Consider the following 13,744-nt stretch of genomic DNA (forward strand, 5'->3'; position numbering starts at 1 on the left):
TTCAGCAAAATCGACCATTATCTAAAGTGCTTGTTTGTTCTGGTATTCATTTCCAAATCTGGTACAATGACTGAAAGCAAAAACTTCTTTCTTCTATACTAATCCACTAACAGGAAAATTATATTAAAAGAATTTATACACATAGCTGAATGCACACACTGGCTTGCTACAGGAAATCCTGCATATCTGCAGTTGCATTTCTAGTGCTCTTGCTTAACTCCTCTCTCTCACATGCACACATACACAATGTAAATATCAAGGTACATGAGAATTATTAGAATGAAGCTCAGCATCTTTGCTTGAAGATATTCAGGAAATTTTAGTTTGATTGCCATAGCATCAATGTGAAGCCAATTCTAGCTCGACTCTGCTAAAAAACAATTTTCCATGAAGTGTTTGAAAGAGATGTGAGTACGTACACACAGTTATAGCCACGTGGTATGGCATGTTGCTTCCCAAGGTGGAAGGCGTGCCAATCCCCAGCACGAATCTGCCCAGCAGATTGGTGTTGAGGTCCAATGTGCCCACCAGTATGTGGATTGTTTTTAAGGTGGTCATCCATCTACCCTGGTGAATGCAGGCTGGTCCCCCTTATTCCACCTCAGTTACACTGTGTCGGTGATTGCTGTGCCAACACCATTTCCACATACGCATACACCATAAATATTCTACCACACAAACATCTGGGGTTAAGCTCATCTGGTATGAGACGTTCCTGGGGGGGAGGGGGGGAGGTGGTCCACTGGGGGCCGAACTGCACAATAACCCTGGGTTCTGTGTGGGGCAGCAGTGGGATAGGTGGACTGCTGTGGCCTATTGTGGGTTTGTGAACCACTGAGGGCTACAGCGGGATGAAGCCTGTCAATACCTTTCACCTCTAGGAAATCTGAAGAGGAAAACATCACCCTTATGAAATAGTAATCCAAGAAATGCTTCAAATTGTAATTGTGCATGGTAACACACACACACACACACACACACACACACACACACACACACACACACACACAATGATATACAAAAACGTTTATCACTTTCAAGAAATGCTGCCATATTAAACTAATAATACCTACACATGAAATTTAATGTTACTGTCCTTAACAAAACACTGTGTACTGCAATTAGAACAATGTGCTACCGACATTGTTTTGCCAAAAGTCATGTGGTAATAGGGGGTAAGAATGTAGGAGCCAAGAAAATGTCATCATGGCCAGTGTACTTGTATTTATGGCCAAAGGATTGTGAGCTGAGTGGTTTGTTTAGATACTGATGAGCATACTCCCATTTTTGTACAGGGGTAGTAAAATAAAAATGAGGCAGATGTAAAAAAGTAAGTTTTATTTCAAAAGTAATTGCCATAACTGTTAGCACATTTATCTGACTGAGACAAGATGGTCAATGCCTTCATGGAAAAATGCTGAGTTCCTCTAGACAACCATGATTGTACCTAGGTGTGCACCTCTTCATCCAAAGCAAATTGACAGTGATGACTATCTCCCTTCAGGGCTCCAGAATTATGGAAATCACACAGGAACAAATTGGGACTGTATGGAGAAGGTGTAAGGGCTTCCCAGTGAAACTTCTGTAGAATAGTCGAGACAACCTCAGCAGCATGTGAGCAGGCACAGAATGATGCCATCTGTCAACATTCCTGGGTGTTTGGACTTGATTGCACTCTTCAATTTTTGCAATATGTCCATTGAATTGTATCATCATGTTCCAGAAAGTCAATGAGCAGCACACTCTTGCTGTCAAAGAAAAAGATCATCATGCCTTTTCCAGAACTGGCATGCATGTTTTTTCAATTACACTGTAAAAGTTTTGGTAGGAAACCATTACACATTCTCCATACAGCCCCCATCGTTCACCATACAATTTCCATATTTTTAGAGCCCTGAAGAACTGGCCATCAATTTGCTTTTGGTAAAGAGATGTACACCTGTGTTCAGTCATGGTTCTGTAGACACCCACAAACATTTTTCCATTTAGGCACTGACTACCTTGTTTCATGGTGGGATAAATCTCTTAACAGTTATGGAGATCGCTTTTGTAATAATAAACAGTTTACTTAAATTTTTCCATTCATTTCACTTCCTCTTATATTTCTATAAGTTCGCAATTTTGTGATGGCTGACTCAAAAGAGCAGTATGCCCACATTAAGTTATTTTCTAAATATTGGACAACAGAACAGATATTCAGAAGCAACATCATTTGAATGTTTGCAGATGCTTTAAACAAGTGCTTCAAGAAAAAGAAAACTTTCTTTCAGTTGTTGTCACTGATGATAAAAGACGGGTTTATGGCTATGACCTCAAAACTAAAAATTGATCATCAAAATACAAATGACCCTTCATTTATTTTGAGGAGAGTGGGGGGGGGGGGGGGGGGGAATTATTTGAATTATTTGTAAAGATATCATTCCTTCTGGTGGGATGGTAATAAAACCCATCATCTATCATTTTTTCCATGATGCTTGACGAAGGACAAGTAAAGAATAGATGTGACATATGTATAGTTGTCTACTTCTCCACAACAATACATAATCACGCGTGGTATATATTATTCAGGGATGTTTCACTAAAAATATGATGGCAATAGTGTGCCCACCTGACATATTCCACAAAATTAACTCTATGTGACTTTTTCCTTTTCCCTGAGGTGAAGACTTGATGATTTTATAAAGTGTAGGAGATCACTGGAGGTACTGAACACCATAAGAAAGAAAGACTTCCAGGATGCATTTCAAATTTTGGCAGCAATGTTAGGATCTGTGTATTCGCTCCCAAAGGAACTACTTTGAATCATATGGCGCAGAATAAGATCTAGGTATAATATAATAATTGTATTTATATTTTGGATTTTTTTATATACTACCTCATATGTAAGTGGTTATTTCTGTGAATGTAAGCTATGGACTTCATGTGGATTTATATGACATTATTCAGTGCAGACTGACTGTATGAACATTACTCAATGGAAACTCAACCAAGACTGAATAGAATAGAATATTTTAGTCACATTCCTATATTTTTCATACAACTGGGCTTCGGCAAAGCTTACAGTGGTGTCAAGTTTTATACAATGATCAATTATGTATGCGGAAAATAAAACAGATAACAGGGGTTTAATTAAGAGCTGAAAGATTTTCTTTATCACTTAGGAAACATATATATTATAATAATTTCTTTCTAGGAATTCTTCAGTTGAATAGAATTCACTGTATTTTAGCCAAGTTTGTAATATGCTCTAATATTTATTTAGTGGTACTATATGAGTTAAGTATGGTAGCTTACTGAAAAAAAAATTATGCTCAAGTATTTGTAGTTACTATGGACTATAGCAAGTCTTGAGGAAGGCAAATCCAATATGTGACTGTTTCTGGTATTTTGCACATGCACATCACATCTCACATTGAACTTTTCCAGATTTTCTCTGGCATGTGTGAAACAGTTATCAGGCTAGAGACATTTGAAGTAGTTTCTGCAGTCCTTTCTAGATGGTAATCCTACTAAACATCTCATTATTTTTTCTGCCATCTCCAAATATATGATGAGGCATATAAAAGTGGCATGGACAAGTGGATTCAATTGGACATGAAAGTATGCATATAACCACACCCCATGATGATGCGCACACAAGTGTACACCCACCACGTGATCCACACTGGTTCAGAGTGAAGTGCGGGCTGTGTCAGCGTGAATGTAGATGTGCAAAGGGGACAATGGAAATCACAGTGGTGCAGTGGTTGTTTGTTGTGGAAAGTTAGGTGACAACAAACTCATGGAAACTATATGTTCAGTTGTTTGCTGAGAAGTTTAACATTATCGTAGTGCTAGCAAAGAGTGCAAAGCAATGCCTAGTCCAAAAATGGCATCCATCAGGATCTGTTTGGGACAAGTTAAAAAACATTGTGAAAAGTGCTCGCACACCAGAAAATGTGGCTTCAGTTCACCAGAAAATGCTTCTCCTGACAGACCAACCCGACACCTGTCACAAGAGATCAGCATATCATGTCAATCATGTGGATGAATACTCTACCTGGACCAGCACATGCATCCTTACGGTGTGTCTGTTGCTCATGCAGTAAAACCAGCAGATGCTCCTCAGCAGCTCACAGAATCACAAGTTCTGGGCAGCAGAGAATCCGCGTGACTTTCACGAGACACCATTGCGTGACCAGAAGTTTAGGGTTTGGTGTATGGTGTCTGCATGCCAAGTTATTGGTCCCATCTTCTTTCGTTAGATGCCGTCTTCAGCATGTTATATTGCCAACATTCTGAAACCATTTGTGGCACCATTAAAAGAGGAGGAAAAGACCTACAGTTACTTCCAACAGGATGGAGCGACTGCCCATACAACCTGCCAAACATTGGAGTACATAGACATAATCTTCACACCTGACAGAATTGTTAGCAGGGGTCAGTCTGGCTGTGGCACTAACTGACCCCCAGGTCACCTGATTTGTCAGGGTGCAATTACTTTGTGTGGAGAACCCTCAAGTCTAAGGTGTCTCACAACAACCCTCATAGTCTTCAAGAACTACAGCAGAACATTTCAGATGAGACCTTCATCTTCATCAACTTCCTGACTAGGCCTCAAAAGTTCCAGGAGATGAATGGTGGTCACTTTCTACATTTGCTGTAGTTAGGTTAGTACTGCATTTCCTTTCCTCTGCTGTGTTTCTTTGTACACTGGAACTCTGTTCTCTGGGCCATTTTTATTTGTCCCACCCTGTGCTATTGGCTTCTGCGGAAGTGCTCCATAGCAATATTCCATATTGCAGATGAGAATGGAAGAAAGCAAAATATGAGTGGAGCAACAACTGTTTGCTTGCACTATTCCTTAATTTATACAATAATGAGCTAGTTTGCTGCACAGTTAATTTGTGTGTTCTTCCCAAGAGAGTTTCTGGTCTATGAACAGTTCAAGTAGCTTTACAACTTTATTTTATTTTTAGGTTACCTTCAGATTAAAAAATATTTCTTCAGTTTTTGTTTGGTTTATGCACAGCTGATTGCCGTGACATGAGCAATAAGTCACCTGCACCATTCCTCTGTTGTTAGCTATCCACTTTGTAATTTCTTGCCTGTGGTTATTGATGTCATCAACATTAGGAGATTCTGACATGGTATATAACTTGAAAAGTCTATTAAAGTGACAATAAACATGAAGGTCCCAAGACATAGCTTTGGGGTGCTCCTCTTCTTATTGGGAGTATTGCTGATCTCTGCATATTTCTATAAACAAACTGTAAACTATTGGTTAAATAAGATTTGAATGAACTGTGTGATTTATCTTGTATGTCATAATATTCTAACTTTTTGATGATTATGTAGTGTGACAGCGAATCAGGTTCTTTGCTTAAATCAGTAAGCATTCCAGCTGTAAATAGCCTTTTTTCATATCCTTCATAAACATTATTCACCCAAGGTTCAACTGCTTTTGCGGTTGATAGGTGAGCCCTGAATCTGAACTGTTGCTAATTTAAGATTTTGTTGCTTTCAAAATAGCTATATATCTGTTTATGCATACAACTTTCTACTATATTTGATATGGTTGTACTATTGAAATGGGTCTATAGTTATTTGAGAGTTCCTGTCACTTTTTTTTATATATAATTAACATAACTGTGAGATTAAGACATTTTGGCAAATTTCTTTCATCTAGTACTTTGTTAGACAGTGAGAGAAGTGACATTTTGATCTTCTTTGCTATACACTTTAGTTTGAAATTATTGAGTCCAAAATAGTCTTCTATTCAGGAATTGCTTAGTTTATATATAGATTTATGGATGTCATTTAAAGTGATCAAGGTCCATGTAAGTTTATCACTTATTTGCTTTGCATAATTTAGCAGGGTTTCTGCACCCAAAGTAGAACTGTTGAATGGAGTGCTAGTGCTGGCACTATTTACAGAATATTTATTGAGTGCACCATGGTCAGTAGGGATACGTTTTCTTTATTAATATAATTAATTTTCCTTTGATGACATTCCAGGCTGCTTTACATTTATTTTGAAATTTACAATATACTCATCATTTGCACCACATCTAGGATTTTTGTATTTTGGATCTGTAAAGTTTTCTCATATTTATGTAATTTTCCTTGTCTCAGTCACTTTTATGAGACTTATTTTGGGGAATTTATAGTAGCATGCTGAGTTTGTTAGATTATGGAGCATGCCACTTACTGGTATAATGCTGCTTATGTGTAATATTAGTATGATATCTTTTGGTTACAATGCGGCATGTATTTTTTACTATGCACTTAATCTCTGTCAAGAAAATGGAAAAGATTTTACATATTCTTTTGTTACTATCCATTATACGTGGTCAATCCATTTCCTTTAACTGGTCTATCATATTTTTTATATTGGATTTTTCTAGTAGTCTATATGTCACTTCTCTTCCTTCACTACTGAGAGCTGAATTTTCAATTTGAAGACATATCCTTGCATTAGTGCCAGAAAAATTAAATGAATTTTTTGTTAACAGTGCTAATTTCGAAGCTACTGCTACCTCTGCACCAGATGATGCAACTTCTGGAAGTTTTACCTACAACATTCCTGCCCTAAATAACTTATCCTTTAAATGGAAACAGGTGACCTGGCAAACTGTATACAAAGTCGTCACAAACCTACATGGCTCATACAGTGAATATCTCTATGGTATCTCCAACACCATCTTGAAACAAATAAATGACATTATTGTTGCCCCTCTTACCTTTCTGATCAATAGTACTTTTACAACTGGAAAATTTCCTGAGGTCCTGAAAGCTACTATTGTTATCCCAATCTATAAACAAGGAGAAAAAAACAAACCTGAAAATTACCGTCCAATATCCCTCATACCTATATTATCCAAGATAATAGAATGCTGCATTAAAACACAACTTTGCAACTACTTTGCTGAACAAAATGTTTTTTCCTCCTCGCTCTTTGGTTTTAGGCCAGGATTGTTTACAGTAAATGCAGTAGAAACTCTTGTGACAGACATACTTGATGGCTTCGAGAACAATTCCATCACTTGTGCTGTACTACTAGAACTGAGTAAAGCATTTGATACTGTATCCCATGAAATACTAATAAATAAACTAGAGGGCTATGGTGTCAAAAATAACGAACTGGCATTAATCAGATCATACCTGACAAACAGAACTCAGGTAGTTATAGTAAATAGCCAGCAATCAAATGCCTTACCAGTTGTAAGAGGCGTGCCACAAGGCTCAGTGCTTGGACCTTTTCTCTTCCTGGTATACATGAATGACTTGCCTACTTTCATGCTTCACAAGTCAATAATATATGTTGACGACACAACCCTGATTACCTCAGATAACAAATTGGAGGAAGTGAAGAAACAAACAAAAGTAATGCTTGAAAAGTCTGCCATATGGCTCCACAGTAACAAGCTGATACTCAACAGTAGCAAGACTGAAACTATATATTTCTTCTTGCACAATCTACAGGAAAAATTAAATGAGTCTGACTCTGTAAGACTTCTAGGAATCCGCCTGGACCCAAAATTAACATGGAACACCCACACGGAACTGTTATGTACCAGACTATCTAGAGTAGTCTTTTTGCTAAGGAAACTAAAAACATTAGTTAGCAGAAAACAACTTTTATCTTCTTATTATGCCTTCTTTGAATCTCACGTACAGTACGGAATAAAATTATGGGGCAACTCAACTGGTGCTCAGACAGTGTTCATGTGGCAGAAGAAAGCAATTAGAGCAATTACAGGTATTAAAAGCCAAGAATCATGTCGAAAGCACTTTAAGGAACTTAACATCTTAACATTACCTTCTCTGTATATAAAAACGTGTCTTCTTTCCATAAAAAACAAATACATACCTTACCTTCCAGAACGGATGTTCATTCACATGATACCAGATATAAAAACAATCTTGATGTAGACTTTACTAGGCTGTCTAAGGTCCAAAGTAGCTTTAAGCAAACAGGATTAAAATTATATAACAAGTTACCACAATCACTGAAAGACCTACAAGGTGATGCCTTCAAGAAGCAGCTGCACAAATTGTTAGCTGATAAGTGTATCTATGATGTAAAAGAATTGGAATGTAGTAGAAAGCAACTATGATGTTAAGGAATTGGAATGTAGTAGAGAGTAACTATGATGTTAAGGAATTATAATGTAGAGAATAACTCTTTATCCTCATGTAATGTAATTTGAATGTACGTAGTTTCCCAATTTTAGATCCACTATCAAATGTAATGTCAAAACTGTCTATTTCAACAAATGTTGGCTAATGACAAGTAATAAACAAATAAATAAATTACTGATATTCCTAATTCTATAGTATCACATTCAAGAGAGTTTCTGTGTATGTTATTAATAATGTTATCAAGACATGAATTCAGTCTGGTGGGCTTTTCATTGAGATATTAATATTTCAATTACTTTAAAGAATAAACCATATAAATCACTTTTTCTTTTCTTTTTGCCCTTCTTGTTGTTGTAGTCTTTAGTCCAAAGACTGGTTGGATGCAGCTCTCCATGCTACTGTTTCCTGTTCAACCCACATGATCTCAGAATAACTATTGGATCCTACATCCTTATGAATTTGTTTACTCTCTTCATCTCTTGGTCTCCCTCCATGATTTTTACCTGCCACACTTCCCTCCAGTACTAAATTGGTGGCCCCTTTATGTTTCAGAATGTGTCCTTTCAATGTATCCTCTCTTCTAGCCAGTTTGTACCACAGATTTTTTTCTTATTTATTTATTTATTTAGTCCTTCAAATCCTATATGTATAGAATATATACAAGGATATTGGACATGGTTAGGTATTAACAAGATAAAATACAGTTTGTATTGCAATCCTTAGGACTAGATATTGAAGTAATTTAGCAAAGATTCATACATACAACAAACATGACAGGCAACGTACAAAGTAGAATATTAATAATGCATCTTTATTTTTGTTGTTTGGCTTTTATATATTCTGTCAGGCTGTAAAAGCAATGATCAATTAAATATGCCTTTACTTCACTCTTAAAACTACAGAGTTTACCTATTGATTTAATATGGTTAGGTAGATTATTGAAAATCTTGCATCCAGTTTAGTATAAATTTCATTAAGAAATTCAAATATTGCACTTTCAGTTGAATAGCCTTTCCTGAAGTCATGCTGTGAAGGAGAGAGAATTTTATTTTTATTTAGGAAATCAGACAATCTCTTATAAAAACTTTTTCTAAAATTTTTGAAAATACAGGCAGTAGGGCTATTGGTCTACAATTTGAAACACATTTGGATTTTCTTTTTTGAACAGTGGTTTCAGTTTTGCTGTTTTTAAGCATGAAGGGAAGGTTCCTGATGCCAGTGAGCTGTTGCACAAGTGTGTCAAGGGTTCAGCTAAGGCAAGACAGCATTTTTTAATAATTGCATCTGGTAGTCCATCAATTCCACATGAGTACCCTGTTTTCAAGGTTTTTATAACTGATAAAATTTCTTCAGTATTTTTGGGTGAAAGGAACAAAGATGTAGACACATTTCTCGCACTATTGCATGATGGAAGTGATATTTTGTTGTGTTCTTCCAGTCCACTCACCAATTGTTCACTTATGTTTGCAAAATATTTGTTGAAGGTCCCTGCAATTTTTGTTGGGCAAGAAATCATTTGTCCTTCATAACATAAGTTCATATTTTTATATTGTTTAGTTTCGCTTGTTGTTTGATTTTTTATAACTTCCCATATAGCTTTAGATTTGTTTTTTGAATTTTCAATGTATTTTTCATTTGCCATTGTTTTAGCTTTCCTTACAACATTTTTGAGGATCCTCTTGTAATTCTTCAGGTACAAATGAAATTCAGGAGGCATGTTCTGTGTCTTTGCTATATTGTGTAATCTTCTTTTCTCTGCACATGAGATTCTAATACCTGTTGTAATCCATTTGTTCTTTTTGAAGTTAGGTTGACACTTTTCTCTCCAATTCTGTTCAATACCTCCTTGTTAGTTGCATAATCTACCCATCTAATATTCCGCATTCTTCTGTAGCACCACATTCCAAAAGCTTCTCTTCCCTTCTTTTGTAAATGTTAACTGTTGATGTTTCATCTCCATATGTGGCTACTTTCAGAAAAGACTTCCTGACCTATATTTGATGTTAACAAACTTCTTCAAAAGTGCTTTTCTTGTGATTGCCATTTTGTGTCCTCTCTACTTCAGCCATCATCAATTATTTTGTTGCCCAAGTAGCAAATCTCATATGTTACATTAAGTGTGTCATTTGTTAATCTGATTCCCTCAGCATCACCTGATTTAATTCATCTACATTCCATTATCCTTATTTTGCTTTTGCTGTTGTTTATCTTACATCGTGCTTTCGAGGTATTGTCCATTCCATTCAACTATGCTTCCAAGTCATTTGTTGTCTATCACAGAATTACAATGTAATCAGCAAACCTTAAAGTTTTTACTTCTTCTCCCTGGATTTTAATTCCTACTCCAAATTTTTCTTTGTTTTCCTTTATGGCTTTCTCAGTGTACAAATTGAATAACACTGCTTCCCTTTCATGCCCCTTGACTCTTATAATTGCTGTCTCATTCCTGTATAAGTTGTAAATAGGCTTTTGCTCCCTGTATTTTGTCTCTACTACCTTCAGCATTTCAAAGCGAGTATTCCAGTCAACAGTGTCAAAAGCTTTCTCTAGGTCTACAAATACTATGAACTTAGGTGTGCTTTCGCTCAACCTAGAAAGAAGCTGTAGCATCAGTATAACCTTGTGTGTTCCTAAATTCTCCAGAATCTAAACTGATCTTCCTCAAGGTTGGCCTCTACCAGTTTTTTCCTTCTTCTGCAAAGAATTCATGTTAGTATTTTGAAACAATTGCTTATTAAACTGGCAGTTCAGTAATATTCATTCCTGTCAGCATCTGCTTTCTTTGGAACTGGAATTATCACATTCTTCTCAAAGTCTGTTTCATACATCTTGAACACCATATGGAGGAGTTTTGTCAGGCTGGTTCTCCCAAGGCTATCAGTAGTTCTGATGGAATGTCATCTACTCCCGGGGCTTTGTTTCAACTTATTTCTTTCAGTGCTCTGTCATTTTCTTCTTGCAGTATCATACTGCCTATCTCATCTGCAGCTACATTTTCTTCCATCACTAATGTTGCCTCCAAGTACATCTCCCATGTAAAGGCACTCTGTACTTTCCTTCCACATTTTAGCTTTCATTTCTTTACTTAGTACTGGATTCCTATCAGAGCTCTTGATATTCATACGGCTGCTTCTCTTTTCTCTAAAGGTCTCTTTAATTTTCCTGTAGGCAGTATCTATCTTTCCCCTAGTGACACATGCATCCAAATCCTTACATTTGTCCTCTAGCCATTCCTACTTAGCCTTTTTGCACTTCTTGTCTATCTCATTTTTTTAGACATTTGTATTCCTTTTCACCTGCTTCATTTACTGCTTTTTCATATTTTCTCCTTTCATCAATTGATTTCAACATCTCCTGTGTTATCCAAGGATTTCTGCTAGGCTTTATCTTTTTACCTATTTGATCTGCTGTCTTCACTCTATTGTCTCTCAAAACTACTCATTTATCTTCCACTGTAATCCTTTCCTCTTCTTTTGTGTCATTGCCCAATACTCCCTCTGAAACTCTCAACAACTTCTGCTTCTTTCAAATTATCCAGGTCCCATCTGATTAATTTCCTACCTTTTTGCAATTTCTTCAGTTTTACTCTACAGTTCATAACCTATAAATAGTGGTTAGGGTCCAGATCTGCCCCTGGAAGTCTCTTACAGTTTAAAATCTGGTTCCAAAATATTTGTTTTACCATCATACAGTCAATGTGAAACCTTCTGATGTTTCCCCATCTATCCATGTTAATATCATCTAGAATTATAATTTTATGCTGTCTGTATCTCAACAACTGCAATATTGAAGTGTTAATTTTTTCTTTAAATGCTATCTCATCAGGGCCTGGCGTTTGATAAATTGAGACAATTACAATTTTTTGTGGATGCATTACAAACCATCTACTACCCTTGGCATTATCTACAACAGCTATTAAAAGAGTAACAAGAAAGGTGTTCACAAAATGTTAAAATACAAAGCTATTACATATTCAGTAACAACATAAGTGACAGGAATTGGTAGCACCACTTTTACACATCTGTCATTAAGTTATTTTGGTTGACCATTGTTAGTATATTCGTTAAATGGGTTTTATGCTACTATGTTCAATTTTTTGAGTGGATTTTGGGACCTGCAATTTTATCCCTGTTGCTTATTAAAACCTGCCAAGAATTTACAGGCACCTAACTTTTGTATTTAACATCTTTCACTAACATATATTCATAATTAAATCATACATTTTTGGATGGATAAAAATTAGGGCTACAAGGCAGTAGCTCTGGATTTGTGAATAGTTTTTGTCTAAAATTTGAGTAACTATCTGACATTTTTATTGAGTAATAGTATTTCCTGAATAATAAAAAAGACAAGATGTTCTTCACATAGAACAGGAACAGGGCTTTCCTAAAACAAACCATTACTGGTTTTTTGGATTTTTAAATGTAGGACCTACATGGTTTCCACAGGTTTTCAGTTACGAATTTATACTTTAAAAATGTTTCTACATGAAATATTTGTCATTATCTTCACCTGCATATAAATTATACCCTGAAATTAGAAAATTAGAAATTCATAAAGAATTAAATTTTTAATGTATTAGTGGTATACAGTGTCAAAGTAAGTGGAGCTGATCAGCCCTACTGCATTCATCATGACAGGAATTTAATGAGAGTGTTGAATAAGAAGTGTGTTATGAGAACAAAACTTAATTTCTACAGTAGTGTAACCCAACTAAATATCATATCTTGCACCAAGATTATGCAGAAGTAATTGTTGATTAAAATATTGCAGTTAAATCTGAAACTAGTTTCCTGTCTTACTTACAAAATCTCAGTATGTAAACTGTAGATGTTACATATTATAAGTGCTGCAGACAACACCTTGAGCTTAAAAGGATTGTTGAAACTCTTTGTAACAGGCTGTGTGGATGATGTGAGACTAGATGGAAGAGCCCTTCCATTGCCTCCAGGGTCAAATGTCACACAATGGGGACAGGCAACAATAGCCCTTAATCTTGAATATGGCTGTGAATATTCTTCTGAGTGTAATTTTATAATTTGCCCAGAACCAGTGAAATGTAGTGACAAGCTGAAGCAGTCTAACTGCATGTGAGTATCTTTCAAGCTCTCCTGTATTTGAAGCACGTTATTTTTTGTGGTGTTCAAAATAAAAAGATAATCTACTGTGGTAATATATCCTTTCCTTAGTTATCTCAATTGAATCAGGTGTTTCTTGTTAATACGTTACCAGTTACAGATCCTGCAGTATATGATTTTGCAAATAAAAGTCAGAAAATAAAATTACCACAAAAATAAATAACTTGGCCATCAAGTATAACAGTGATTATCATGTTCTGAGAAGTACATGCAAGATACAACAGCAGATATTTAGTTGTCAGACCACATAGATTCTTTGTTTTGGGGATGTAAAGATCAAGAATCAGTGAAGGAAGAAACAAATTACTCATAATTTCTTATTAAGAAAATGATACATTGTGGGAGAAGAACTGAGAGCTTGTTTACTGTATAGGCTCTTTCCTCTGTAGTCATGAACATAACCAATGCAATAAAGAATAACATAGAATATTAGTTTCAAGCACTATAGTAAGACACAAGGAGAGTTTCTTCAAACATTTCGC

At 36.0% G+C, this 13,744-nt stretch overlaps 1 pseudogene; it reads left to right on the forward strand.

Annotated features, from left to right (window-relative positions):
- The window catches only part of LOC124620183, a 350,456-nt pseudogene that overhangs the window by 323,718 nt on the left and 12,994 nt on the right, over positions 1 to 13,744 (forward strand).

This window comes from Schistocerca americana, chromosome 6 (assembly GCF_021461395.2).
Source record: "Schistocerca americana isolate TAMUIC-IGC-003095 chromosome 6, iqSchAmer2.1, whole genome shotgun sequence".
Taxonomy (NCBI): domain Eukaryota; kingdom Metazoa; phylum Arthropoda; class Insecta; order Orthoptera; family Acrididae; genus Schistocerca; species Schistocerca americana.